We start from the raw sequence: 14,493 nt of genomic DNA, 5'->3' as shown, positions 1-14,493 counted from the left end.
ACAGTCAGTAAAGGTGGGCAAAGAGCAATGACACCTTTACTCCTGCATTCCCTAACTAGTCATGATCCCTATATGGATCCATATGGACAGTGACACCTGTGTCAGACACACCCCACACCGTTCCCATATGTGACCTGCCCAAGGTACATGCACCACTGCAAAGCTGCTCTCCCACTCCTGAGCCCTCCCTAAAGCTAAATACCAGCAGATCGCTTTAGGATTAAACGGGCACAGATGTCCTCTTAGCATGAGGACTTTCCCATGGAAGTTGCATCCTGGTGGCTCTGGAGAGCTGTTTGCTACCAGCTGTGTCATTCCCTGTATTGCAACACACCAGGGAGAGGGGAGAAGCTGCTTTGAAACATTCACCCTGGTGTAGCAAACACACACAGTGAGCCTGAGAGCAGGCACGCAGCACAAGTTCACATGGGAGACAGAAATACAGACACACAGAAATAAATAACTGCCAGCAAAAACAGACTGAGAAAGAGTGGCACCACCCTCACTGCAACTGGACAGCACAGTGGCTGCAAGTACAGGGCTGTGCTTAAGGGGAGCCCCCCAATTGCCATGCCAGGACCCACTGCATCCCCCCAAGCAGCAATCCATCTGCCATGCACAGGACTATCACGTTACAAGCTGCCGCTATTCAGTGACACAAACACGGCAAAAAAAGCCACAGCCAGTCTCTCCCATGGGAGAGGGCACAGGCAGAGAGGAGCCTCCGGAGCTCTGCCCCAAAATCCCGAGGGCAAGGATGGTGACAGCAGCAAGAGGGGCTCCCAGAGGGTGTTATATGGGGGCAGCTGGCTGCCAAAACACTTGTGGATTGACTGACAAAACACACTTGGCACAGAAAACATCTCCCCCAACCCCTGAACGCAGGCACAGAGCCGGCACTTCGAAAGCAGCACCGGGACCAGCTCAGAGCCAGTTCGGGACCCTCCGAGCACCTTCCCAGCGCCACCTCGATGCTCCTCACCCCATCGCAGCCACCTGGCACGGAGGAGCCAGCCCGGAGAGAAAACACGCACCGGGACAGGTGCCGGGATGCTGTTGCAAGGAAAAGCTGTGAGGCTGAGCTGGGTTTTTTTTTTTTTTTTACCTGGTAGACATCGCGGAGGCCACACCAGGCTCGCAGCGCCTGCCGGCACGCCCGCAGCCGGGCCGCGTACCACCGCCGCAGCGCTGCCACCGTCACGGTCCAGAGCAGGCGGCTGCCGCTGAACAGCACATCCTCCACGCCGCACATCAGCACCGGAGCCATCGGCCGCTCCGCCGGGCTGCTGGGGCTGCCTCGCTCAGACGCCTGGCATCAGGCTGCTGCCCGGCTTTATTCTGCTGCACAGAGCCAGGGTCAAGCCTTCAAACAAACTCCTCTTTCACGGCGCTTCCTGGGCAGATTCCCAGGCATGCCCCGGCTCCTGACGCCCAGCCAGCGGCTGCAGTAGCTCAGCCCGACCAGCAGCTCACACAGCAGCCTTGTCCTTAGCAGCTTATATAAAGCTCCGTTAAGCTCCACTAGCTACCACGATGTTTTCTAATTAAATGTTAACCCTTTTGCCATATGCCCCGACAACAAGCCCATTTAGATGCTGCAGGAGGAGAGGAAGGCGCTCGCCGGCGCTCAGCGCTGCCGCACTTCAGTGAGCTGGGCAGGCGTTGCACACACGAATCCCGAGCTATCTGCCTCCAACACCTCATTATCCGCTATACAGGGAACAAAGCTGTCATCGTTTTCTCGCGGCTGAGCCCGTGCTCAAATTATACAGCAGAAATCCTACTTGAAAAAGGCACTTCTGGGAACCAGCAAGTGGAGGGAAGCAGGGAGGGGTAGGAGGGAAGGGTGGCGAATAAGTCCTGCAGAAATAGAATAGCTTGGAAGAGACCCTAAAGTTCATATTGTCCCAAAGCCCCTGCTGCTATGGGCAGGGACACCTTCCACTAGATCAGGTTACTCAGAGCCTCATCCAGTCTGGCTTTGAACACAACTTGTGCCAGTGCCTCACAGAAAAACAGATGCACTGACTTCTCTTCCAGCTCTAACCGACAGCACAGAGCCATCCCTCTGTTCAACACTTCCCCCTTGGTTGTTGCATCATATGGGTAAAACACTCAAAACGTGTTTAAGAGATGATTAAACTCTACTCTTAAACTAACTCCATTAACACAGCAACTTGCTACATGAGAAAAACAAAGCTGGGTTTGTAGCCGAGCTCTTCACAACAGCCCGCAGCAAATAAACACTGCAATAACAACCCTCAAGAGACTCCAGCCTTGCCTCGAGCCAGTTTAAAATTAAACTGCACCCTGCCCTCCTGGGGCTTAAAGTGTTAAAGCTCCCAAGCCGACCCTTCCATTTGAGCACTTTTCCCTATTACAAGCTAAGGGAGGGCGGAAGACAAAGGATGGTTAATCTTTTTTAACCCCCTCTCAAAGGATTTGACACTTTCTAAGCTTTTTGGGACAGAAGCTGTGTGCAAGGCAGACCTGTAAGAGCAAACTCTTGTGCAGTGCAATGAATGGGAAGGGGCAGGAACAGCCTGCACACAGGCTGGGTGGGAGAGCTAAATCCCAAACTTCCCCAAGGGCATTGCCTGCCCGTCCCAAATGTCCTCACGGGAGGAGCACACCTGTGTGCCCACGGCACAGTGGAAGCATTCACAAACCCCACTTCATTCCATATTCATCAGCCTGCTCCCAACTGCAGGAGCGCGCACGCCGTGAGCGCTGCCGCGGCAGCTGGGTGATGTAATTCTGCAGACAGATACCTGCCTGCCTGTTTGAGACAGGCTTTGGACCTGTGTCTCCAAGATCTCCCTCTTCCCTTTCATGCATGACAGAGTGGAAGCAGCCCTGGTCCTCTGGGCACTGGTATCCCTTGGCTGTGCTGTTGCCAGGGGGTTCTGGTCACTCCAAGCCTTGCTTTCACATGGAGAAAACAAGAACCATATTTCAAAAGGGTAAGAAGCTGCTGCAAAGTGAGTCCAAGCAGAGGAGGATATGGCTTCTTGTAACAAGAGACAAGCAAAGATTTGGGTTCTACACTGAAACCCAGCATCCATATTTCCACTGCAGGGGTTTTATCATCCCCTGGAATTACTTAGAGCCTGTAGCCACTAAAAAAAATCTTCCTCTTTCAGTGCTGCCCACCATTGTGTTTGGAGGACTTGGACAACAACCCACAGGTACTGAACAGAAAAGATTTCCCTCTTCCACTGGGAGAGAGTGGTGACAAATATCCATGGGGTTATTCCAATACCCTGAGCCAGTACCAGGGCCAGGCTGGGCACTGGAATTGCCATTCCCTCACAGAATACTGCTTTGGAGAGGAATCAGCCAGGAAAATCTCCCATGGCTTCCGTTCACAGTGGTCAAGTCATATCCAAATTTAAACACAGAGATAAAAAAAAAGATATAGTTTTCAAGTGCCATTTCTGAAAGAAAAGGACCTTTGTAGCTAAAGAAACAGTGCAGGGAACCATTCTGTGCCAGGAAAATCCAACCAACCCACTAGGAAAAGTTTACGTGGTTTTCTGCTGTGCCTGCTGCCCTCAGTGCCTTTTTGTTTTGCCTTTTTTCCCCCCCATTGCCTAACTAGATTGAAAAATACGGGTGATGATTTTCTCTTTTAACAGAGCACAGCAGATTTGTGCTAGGTTGTTTGGGTTTGGGTTTCTTTGCATGTTTGGTTTTTTTCAATAGCTCTATGACCCATGGTCTCTTTACACTGAACTTACATGCTCTGCACAGTTATTCTTCATGCTTCACAAGCTCCTGTGAGCCTCAGCAATGGCCTCAGATGGCTCCATCTCAGAAGGCAGAACCACAGGTACTCAGGGCCTTCCCTCCTCACTGTTCCCAGCTGCTTTTCCCATCAATATTCCCATCACCTTGTGCAGGCTTTATGTTCCTACAGCAAAGTTACAGCTCCATGGTATGCTGGAGCAAGGCAAGAACCTTCTCTCCACCCTTATTCTTCAAGTCCAGTCTCATGAACAGAAACTTCACCAACTTCACCCATTTTCACATCCCTAGGTGATAAAACAAGAATTAAGTGCCATCTGAAGTTCACCTTCCCAGCTGAGCCAAGTACAGGAGTGCACTGTCCCTTGAACCTGGACAGTGTTAAACACACACAGAAATAAAAAGAGCAAAGGAAGTTTGTGATGCAAAGAGCAGCTAAATGCAATTTAGGATAATTTGGGTGGAGTTTTATGCAGCTGATGAATTATCCATTCCCATCAGTCTTAGTCTTTTATTGACTTTGACTCCAAGAACCTGACTGCATGTAGGTTAGTTTGAAATACCTAAATAATACCCAGGCTCCTTAGAGTCAGAACAGAAAACAAAATTCAGCAAGGGAAAGCCAGCAGGATAAATACCCAGGTGGTTTCCAAAGGCTGTACCATCCAGATTTCCATTCTGTGAGGAGAAGGAGGGGGAGAGAGCTCTCAGAAAATGTCTTTGTAGATCCATGTACCACTGTCAGGGGAGCACAAGAGACAGCTACTGCAGGTCTGTTTGATGTGCAGTCATATGAACTACACAGCACTCATTGCTGATAAGGAATAAGCCTACACAACAGTGATCTAAGGAGAATGTCACTTGAAAAGGCAACAGAAGATTTGATGTGTGGCAGACTCATGCTTCTCCTCACATTATTGACTGCAGATCCAGAATAATGAGTAATAAAAAGAACAAAGGTTTGCTACCAACATAATAGGAAAAGATGATCCCAAGTGGATTCTCAGGCTTCCTTGCATGTTATCTTCTATCCCAAAATTAATGGAACCAGGCTTAGCTGAATTGCTGCTCCTCTTTTCAAAGTTGCTCATATGAAGTTCACATGAATAAAGAATTAATCTGCCTGTGAGGCCAAAGGACAAGAGCATCAATCTGCCTTTAAATCTACAATGCAGTATTGCTCCTAGATAGGACTTTTGATTAGGCATACAGGAAAGGACACACACACACACAAAGTCCCTGGGGATAGCAAATGAAATTAAAGCTTTGATCATTTTCAGTCTCTGAACCTTCCACAAAAAAAGGTCAGTTATTGTGCAGATGCAGTAAATGTCTAATTCTGCAGGCTCACAGATGTCTGTCTTGACCAGAGCTTTAAAACATGCTCTAATCCATACTCTGCACTCATATTGATCACCCCGATTGCAGCCAATATTTGTTACATTCTGTACAGCCAGCAGGAAAGTTCAGGGAACACAAAAAAAATCCCACAAAGAGCCCTCACCAAGTTATGAGAGACAGTTCTGTTTCATGGCACACACCACTATTGACATCTGCTGTTACCTGCACTCCAAGGGCCCCAGCCCTGAAGCCCTGACCCCCTGGGTGGGCTCAGGGCAATGAGAAGCATCACTGAGGTCTGTGCTAGAACCCAAAAACCTCCTTGTCCTCTGAATTCCCACCTGGAACCAGCTGCAGCCCCACTTCATCCTGCTTCACCCAGACGTGCTTCTCCTTTCTGTACAAATCTCTGTGCAGTTCTGCATGAAAATCTTCCCATTTGGCTCAAGTTAGAAGCCAACAGCACACAATTACACTGCCTTTAAAAATAAACTTAAGCACAGCTCAAAGGTGCTGTTTTGTAGGCGGTTTCATGAGCATGAACAACAGGATTACTTGGGAATTAGGACTTTCAGACAATGCTGAAGGCTGTATCTCCCTTGCAACTTTATTTTTTAAATTCCTGTCATGAACCAAGCCTGTCAAGCTGTGAGCATTAATGCAATTAACCCCAAATAAAGATGAAGCGGCTTTTCAAAAATCGGTTTTCCTACACTCTGGCCCTTAATTACCAACTTAAACATAAAGTGAAATGCAGACATTGGGTACCCCCCCTTTGATGTTCTAACCTCTCAGTACATAAGATGCTTAAGCAGCAGCACCAGTGCACAGGATAAATCTGTAACCCAGCCTGCCCTGATCGAGAGCTTCTGATGGAAGATTCAACTTCTGGTAAAAGTGTTTGCAAGTCAATTTGGTCCTTTGAGATTATCAAAAAGAATTAATCATATTGTGCCTCTAACTAACCTGCTTAATCCTTTGTATAGCACTAATTTGGGGACCTCTCAAAAATTAAGTCTACACTTCCACACAGATTTATTCACTGTCATTCACATTATCAAAATTTAATTTAGAAAGAATTAAAGGGCCATGCTACTCTCTTTTAAGGCTAACAACAGCATCCAGTGTAGCCATTTATTTGTCAGTAATTTATGGGAATTTCAATTCCCAGATTTTGCCCACTGAACTGCACCTGTGTCAAGTGCCTGATGAAAGCCACAGCTACACTCAGAATGATCCACAGCTCCAGACGGAGGCTGATGCCTAATGCTCTCCTCTCTGGATGAGGGACAGCCTCTAATAAGCTTATTTAACATCAGCCTTACTTATTTCTAAAGGAGGTACTGCTGTTTTCCCTCCTCTCACAGAGCCTGGGCTGTACTATATTGCTCTACACTAACAATATAAACATAACACCGTGATGAACACATTTTTAAAAGATGAACAGCCACTGTGCCAGAAACACAAATTTCCTGCAGTCTGGATTCCATAGTAAACTAATTAGCACTTCACATCAGAAATGAAGTGCCACAGTCTTTTAACTTTATAAATGATTAAGCAGCTGCTGTCTGATTCCTCAAACAGCAAATTTCATACCTGCCATACCCAGAACTACAGAATCAGGTCAGGTTCAAAACAACTAGGAGATGCTCCAGTTTCACGAGTCAGGGTTTATCATCTTGCACTACCACGCTATCACCAGCAGAACAACATCACCCAGTTCTCAGATCATAAACCCAGTTCCTCCATACCCTGTGGCCAGTGCAGCAGGGCTGTAATTTAGCACAGCTCCACTGGCTTCAGTGAAACCTCAGTGTCCAAACAGCCCAGCAGGTGGGGATGCTCAAGGAGGCTACGTGACATCTGGCAGCAGGGAGCAGGACTTCTAATGCAGGTCACTATTAACATGTACCTACACACAAATTGTGTTTAAATTTTTATAAGCATTTATTTCTAAAGTGGGAGAACTTTACAGCCTCAAAGTCAGTTGGTAACAAAAAGATACCTTAGCAGGGAGAAACACCAGACCTGTGGGGAAAGAAGGATAAGGAAATGGGAGAAGAGAGTTTGATCTCCAGCTGAAAGAGGATTTGTCTCTATCACACACAACAGAGCCTGTGAATGCTTTCCAAACACAGGTTTATGTCCTTCCTCAGCCCCATGGGTGATGGCCAGCAGAGCAGGATGGGGACCAGCAGGAAGGCTGACACCTACCCAGCCACCAGCACCACCATCTGCACCTCTCTGGCCACAGAGACCTGCCCAGGGACACAGCACAGCAGCTCAGGATGTGACACTGCCTTCCCTGCTCCAGGGAGGGGCAGGACCCTGGAAAACCACCCTCTTGTTCTCTGCTCTGTGGGAAGGGTTTCCTTCTCAAGGAAAGCTCCTTCAGGAGGGGACAGTCCTCACCAGTGACATGGGAAACCATCCTGCTCTTGGTTCTACTCCCAGGTCACATCCGGAGGAAAGGAGAGATCAAATGGCACAGGGTGGAAAGGTGGAGCATCCTCAGAGCTGCAGAGACTGGCACCACCAACAGAGAGGGCTTCACCCAGAGCCTCCCTGGGACAGAGCTGCCAGAGGAAACGATTCAGCCCCACCAGCCCCCTGTGAGAGGCAGGACACCCCAACCCCCAGCTCAGGGCTGTCCTTCTGGGAAGCATCCAGGGGAAGTGACAGCACAGCAGGGAGAGACTGTGGCTGCCTTGGCAAGCTGAGGCAGGAAAAGCAATTTCTCTCCAAGCTGCTGATTTCACCTACCTGAAGGTGCAGATCTCACCTCACTGTATCATAACTAGGTCCCAGCCCAGTAGCAGGTCACTCTCACTCCCATTCAGGCTGTGCTGTGCCTCCTACCCCAATACCAGCCCTCAGAGATGGTCCCCAGGTCTGAGAGGGGACAGGAGCCTCCAAAGAGGGACTGAGACCCTGCAGAGCAAAGGGCAAGCAGCTATCACACACCATGAAAATAAATTATAGAAAGAGACAAACACCCTCTGCACCTCCAATCTCAGTAGCCTTGTACTTCTACCTCCCCTAGCCTGGCAGTGGGGAGTAATAAAATGCACAAAATACTTCCAACATCCTATTTTGGAGGCAAAACTGTAACATCTTCCGTGCACTCACACACCATGCTGACAAAATATCTACCTCCTGTGCCCAATTATTCAGGTGAGTCAGTCCAGTCCCTTCACCCCCAGCCAGCCCTGCTGCAGCAGCTGGAGCAGTGCCAGGTCCCTCTCTGTGCCTGTCCATCACCTCACTGGAGCCATCAAGTGCTTCAGGGCCTTATCAGAGACGTGGCAGGTTCCAGGTCTGGAGGACCAAAGGGTTCCAGGCAGGTGACACATCCAGCCCCACTGGTTTGTCCCTGGCTGCAGGAGGGGCTCCTCCCCAGCTCTGGTCACTCAGGTGGACACTATGCTCCCTGACAGGTGCCACACCTGCCCAGCTTCCCTCAGGCACCACACCATGGATGCTGCCACTGCCCTAATGTCCCAGACAAACATGGGGCAGCGTCCCCTTCATTTTGAGTCGCCAAGGAGTATTAAAGGGAGCTTGGAGAAGCCAGGTAATTACTTCTGGATGAAGTATTTCACAGCAGATAGAAGTACGTGAGGAGCGTGGAAAACCAGGGCTGCCCCAGCTTTATGATTATTTTATAGCCTCATTAATCTGTGGCAAATGGGGCAGAATTAGTACATAACCTAAATTCTGGGCAGATATCTACAGCTCTCTAAGAGGAAGCATAAATGAGATAGTAAAGTTTCAGCATTCTGCATGATATATATGGACACAGAGACGAAAATAAGAACCCAAACCTATGAGCTTCCTGACAAGAATCTTTTAAAGAGTGAGAATAAGTGATATCTAACTCTTATAATTATATCCTCAGTGCATTCATTCTCTTAGGATGAGTAACTCAGGATGCTGCAGCCTCCAGAAAAATCATGACTCAGAGCAAGGCTCTGCCCTTGATTAGACTTTATGGGTCATGCCTAGCCCAGGAGAGGTGTACCCAGGAAAGGACTTGCCCTTCCCTATGTAGCAGATGACAGATCACTGCACTCCATCAAACATGAAGACAACACCTTGGATGCCTTTGTGCTTCTTCTCCTTCTCCCCAGTCCCAGGTCACAAACCCAGCAGAGCAGGATTCACTTCTGTGTCCATTCAGCATTTGGCAGAGCAGAGCACCAATACTGATACAAACAAAATCCTTATTTAAAGCAGCCCATCCCCACGGCTGCTGGCTGGCAGGGATGAGGGCAGCAGCACAGCAGCTGATGCTCTCCCAGGGCCATCAGCACTGACCTCACCTCCCCCAGGAGAAGAGATGCCCAAGAGAATGATCCTGTGGACATTTTTATCTGGGACTCGATTCTGCACCACCTGAAGACAACAGATCTTGTTGCACCTGCTGTAGGTGAGGTCAGTCCAGATCCTCTGAGGCAGAGCTGTGCATTTTCCCAGCCAGGGGAGAATCACTAACCAGGGGAAAGAGAGAGCACTTGTTAATAGAAGAGGCAAAAAGAAATTGGTACTGTAAGTCCATATAACAAATTGCCAGCACTTCTGGTGCTATGGACTGATGTTTTCTGTGAGCACAGGTCTGCTGCAATTGCACTTCCAGAGCTGGGAAACACAAAAACAATATTTCACAATGGCTCATCTGTTGCTACAACAATTAGTGCTTCATTTTATTAACAAAGTACCTGTACAGTGCTCATTTGCCAGCTCTGGACAAATAGATGGGCAATAACCATCTAAAATTTGAAAGGAGGCAGGTTGGGCTGTCTTGTTGTTAGACTAGATGAGGTCTGGTGTAAAGCATCTCTTGAAGGTGAGCCTGGCTTCAGGGTGGCTGAATTTGGCTGTGGAGAAAGAAACAAGTTGAGCAGCTCATGGCATTTTCCCAAAGAGGGGTCACTCTGTGGCTGTGGGGTGCAAGGAGCAGCTGATCCAAAGGAGAAGGAGAAAGAGCAGCCATTGAAAGGATGTTTTCATCCTCACAAGGCATCCAAAACAAACAAGCAGCATGCCATGGGCTCCATCCAAAGCCCATTGAGAGCAGTGGAAAGCCTCCAGCTGCCCTCAATAGGCTCACGGGGAGGCTGGGCATGCCTTGGGAGCCCCATGAGCTGCCCCACCAACAACACACTGACCCCAGTGGGGACCCTTCACCTCCTGCAGCTCCTCCTGCCACTGCTGTTCTGTTCTCCTCAGCCCCAGGAGGCATTCTGCAGTCATTAGCTATTCAAACCACCCAAGCTATTCAAGCCACCCTTACATTAAATATACTTCAAGTGCATATTAAATATACTTCTATAAAATTTAATTTTTTTTCTACCCAGCCTCAGGAACTCATACAGGTCGTGAATCCACTGCTGATGTAGCTGTGGCCCACAGGACCTGCACCAAAAACCTGAATTCTGCTTGTGGCACAAAGTTCTTTCTGGAGCCCACACACAGCTCAGTCCTCCCCCAGCTGCCACCCTTGTGCTTGCCCAGGAGCTTGCAGCAAAAAGAAATCTGCCCTGGTGCTACAGAAATCCCAAGTTCTTCTCACCAAGACAGGTCAAGTTTAGACAACACATTTTGCGCGTTCGAGCTGAGCAAGCCTCCTTTGAAACCTCGAGTCCTGATGCAATTTTCCCTCCTTATTTTATGAAGGAATCCCCAAGAGAAAAGTCTGACGCCAGTGGCACTATCAGACGCTGCAGGGTGGGAGCAGTGACGTGGGGAAATGTCAGAAACACAAACAATGAGAGAGGAAGAGGGAGGGAAAGGCAGAGGGGACAGCTGGGGTGGCCACGGGGGCTGTGGCAGCCTGTTGAGGTCAGCAGGACCTCACCCCTGCAGGAAACAGGGTGAGGAGCTGGGCATGGAGCCCTGTCCCTGCCAGGGGAGGTTCACCCACAGCTCAGCCCCTTCTCACAGCCCCACCAGGCACAGGGGGCACAGCAAGTCCCCCCTTGCCAGCACATCTGTGCCCACAGCTGGTGGCCATGGGCAGATCCACAGGAAAAACCGTGCAACCCCTTATCCCAGCACTTGAGGAGGGTGAGGAAAGGGTGCAGAGGCACGGGTGTCACCTCAGCCCACAGCTCAGTCACTCATTTTGTAGTTAATTGTGGAGAACAGAAGGGGAGAGGCAATGGTAAAGCTCATTCTCCCATTTTGCCAAAGGACTGTTGATACAACAGGCTGTTAAAACTCAATATACTTCGGATCCAGTGTTTTCAACTGCTTTTAGCTTCTCCCTCCTCACCTTGGCAAAAAGGGAAGTGCTGAGAGTGGGGCTTTAGCCCAGCCAGGCTCCCCAGTTTCCCAATCTCTCTTCTGGCCATCCTGGAACAGCATGAACTCCCCAGTGGGGGTCAATCTGAGACCATTCATACACTTTAAAAGTTATTCCTGCTATAATGGGCACAAATGAGAATTCTGCATTTGTTAATTATCCCAGCCAATAATTTCAGTTCCCCCTCATTTCCAATGGAAACAATGCAGACTGAGTAGTACCTGTTAGCAGAGAAATTTTTTAAATTAATGGATAAGAGGGGCTAAAATGGCTTCCTAAAAGAAGAAATCCCATTGCTTGCCTCTCCCTGCCCCATTGGGATGTAAAGCCGACTTGCAAACTGCCCTTGCCATTATCAGAGCTGTGATTCAATCAGCTTTTCACGGTCCTAATTAGCGGGTGTTTGTTTTCATGGGTGTGATTCCTCACTCGCCAAGACTGCAGAATTATAATGCATTTCTCCCTTCCTCCTTGGAGAGGACATGAGACCTTAGCCAGGGAAAAAGGAAGCCATTTGGAGCAGGAAGAGGATGCTTGGAAGTAGAGCTGGGGTGCTTATATTGGGCCCTTTCGGAGGTCAGAGGATCAAACTGACTTTTTTTTTAAGTCTGCTGTTTTCATTCACATGAATGGGCAAAACTGTAGCACAAAGGGCCCTTTGCCTGCCTGTCTGAGCAGGTCGCTCTGTCCTGCCCAGCTGGTCCTGGAGGATGCTCCCAGACACCCAACTCCCATCCTGTGCAGGTGCCTGGAGAGGGACAGGGGACATCCAGCCCAAGGAAACCAGAGCACCTGGTCCTTCCCTCCCTACAGCTCGACATCAGGAGGAAGGAGAACTTCCAGCTGCTTCTGACTGGACCCTGCTGCACCCAGTTTCATCCCCTCCTCCCCAAATACCTGTTCCTCAAGGCAGGTAGGAGCTTTTGGGTGGGAACAACTCCAGGACTGGGGTTTTAGAAGGTAAAGCACAGCTGAAATGTCCCACAAGCTGCCTGCAGAGACAGTAACATTGCTCCTTAGGGGCACAGGTAGAGGGGACTGTCCCCTCATCACAGCCCTGTCCTTCCCACCCTCCCCAGGCACTCAGTGGCCTTGGCAGGGACATGGGGATATCTGTCACTTCTGCAGAGACACACAATTCATGGCTAGAATTCACACAGGAGAGGAAAATAAATTCTGGAGTTCAAAACCAAATCCAGCTGGTGCTCCATTATCAAATACTCAGGGAGTTTAAAAAATATAGAAAGAATTACATTGAACATCCTTTCCCCCTTCCCCTACTGCTGAATGTTAAATCAAATAATTCCTCCTCCTGCCAGAACACAGCAGCCACAGGACTACAACTCCTGCTTCTGTATTGCTAGTGATGCACTGGCCTTACAGCAGGTAAAATTGTAGCACAGCACCATCTGTTTCCCAATATGCTCGCTGCCAGCTTCCATTGCAGGGATTTACTCCCACAGCCCTCCCAAGGCAGAGCATCTGTCACAAGAGAAAGGGATCTGTCACCTGCCCACTGCCCATTTGGGACACAACCTACTGAAAGGTGGGGACAGAACATTTATTTTCTGTCACACAGCACAGGCTCACAGTGCCAGCTCCAGTGAATAGCCCTTGATGATGCTACACATCCTTAACATATTGCAGGGGAAGGCACATTTTCCAGCTGTTTGTGCCTTGTGCCAGAGCACATTTAGATCAGCAGTTTCTCTTCTAAATATTCCGGGGGTTGCTGCAAATTTTCCACTACGATTAAGGAGAAGAAAAGCAGCCAGCAGTTCCACATCTTCAGATTGAAATTCAAGGGACTTGTACACAAGTACTGGTGAAAGCCTCAGATGTCAGTCAGGCAGCTCCCAGTCTCCTGTATGCCATGGTTTCAGATCTCCAGCAGCGACCAAAGCACCAGGGAGCTCAGCACAGAGCAGACCCCAAGGGTGACAGTCCCCAGGGGGAGCTCAGGGGGTGCCAAGCCCCAGTGCTGGGGGTACAGAGCCCTCCCAGGGCTGCCCCATCTGCAGCTCCCTGGAGCCACTGCTGGACAGACTGGCAGGCAGCAGAGCAGAGCCCACACTCCAACTCGACCCAAATCCCTGCTGTTCTCCCTGCAGAGCAGCTGGTGGGGCTCTGAGCTCAGCAAGGGGAGCAGAGCCCTCGGCAGCTGCAGCAGCAGCAGAAAGTGTTCTGGGGCTGTGAGCCTCCATCCCCTCAACACCCATGGTCCACATCATGTCCACATGGCCAGCTGACCCAGCAGCCAGCCCAGCATCAGGAACCACGCCAGGAGCAGGTCTGCCATGAGCAACAGCCATGCAAAATAGACTTGGGAGAACCCTCTGAATACCCTTCATGCTTGGTCCCTTCTGCCCCAAGCTCCAGAAGCACCTCCACCAACCACATCCCCCCAACTCCTAGGGTGGTAACAGCCTCAACAACAGGCTCAATCAACATCAGCTCATAGAAGTTGCTCTCACCTGAGCCTCAGGAGTCAGGCACCTCCTGGAAGGGAAAGCTGCTTGCACTCCTCACCCTCTGCCACACGCCATAAACTCCCCTGGATCCGGGTCCTGATGCTCCTCTCCGTGCCCCACCTCGGCCTGGCTCTTCTGCACAGCTTGCCCGGGTGGCTGTCGCTGGCCAAAGGCTGCTGGCCACACACCAGGGCACCCGAGCTGGTGGCTGCAGGCAGGGGAATTCCTGCAGCACCGGGAGGAGCGGCCAAGCACCTCCCAGGGCAGCCGGGACAAGAGAGCGCCTGTCAGCACACAAAGCAATGAGCAAACTGGTTCAGCCTGTTGCTGCCTCTGCTGAGGGCCAGCTCGGCACGGGAGGTGTGGAAGTCATGTGGTCTCTCCTGCCCCAGCTTGGAAGAAAAAAAAAAACAACCCCAAAAACTCAAGTGGTTTCGTAGGATTTAAGACTTTCACCTAAATTACTTTCGAAGAGGTTATCTGATGACTGAAATAAGGCCAAAAAAAGACCTAGAATTTCAATGCCAAAATTGTAGCAAAACAAACCCTTCCTCCCCCCAGATTTTGTTTTACATATAAGCACCTCCTCTTCTACAGCCCTAATTTTACTGTTCAGTCAGGAATGGGGAG

General features: G+C 49.7%; 1 protein-coding gene across 5 annotated transcripts in view; it reads right to left on the bottom strand.

Annotated features, from left to right (window-relative positions):
• The window catches only part of FRMD4B (FERM domain containing 4B), a 131,320-nt gene that overhangs the window by 77,130 nt on the left and 39,697 nt on the right, over nt 1–14,493 (bottom strand). Inside the window, exon 1 of one of the 5 annotated variants that reach the window (XM_018915225.3) lies at nt 13,867–14,182. The exons of the other annotated variants lie outside the window; for them this stretch is intronic. The gene's annotated coding sequence lies outside the window, so the exon portion shown is untranslated. Of the gene's footprint in view, nt 1–13,866; nt 14,183–14,493 lie in introns of those variants that run through there. 5 annotated transcript variants of the gene reach the window in all.

Source organism: Serinus canaria, chromosome 12, assembly GCF_022539315.1.
Source record: "Serinus canaria isolate serCan28SL12 chromosome 12, serCan2020, whole genome shotgun sequence".
Lineage (NCBI taxonomy): Eukaryota > Metazoa > Chordata > Aves > Passeriformes > Fringillidae > Serinus > Serinus canaria.
Note: the sequence above shows the minus strand (reverse complement) of the source record. Positions and strands in the feature narration are given on the sequence as shown.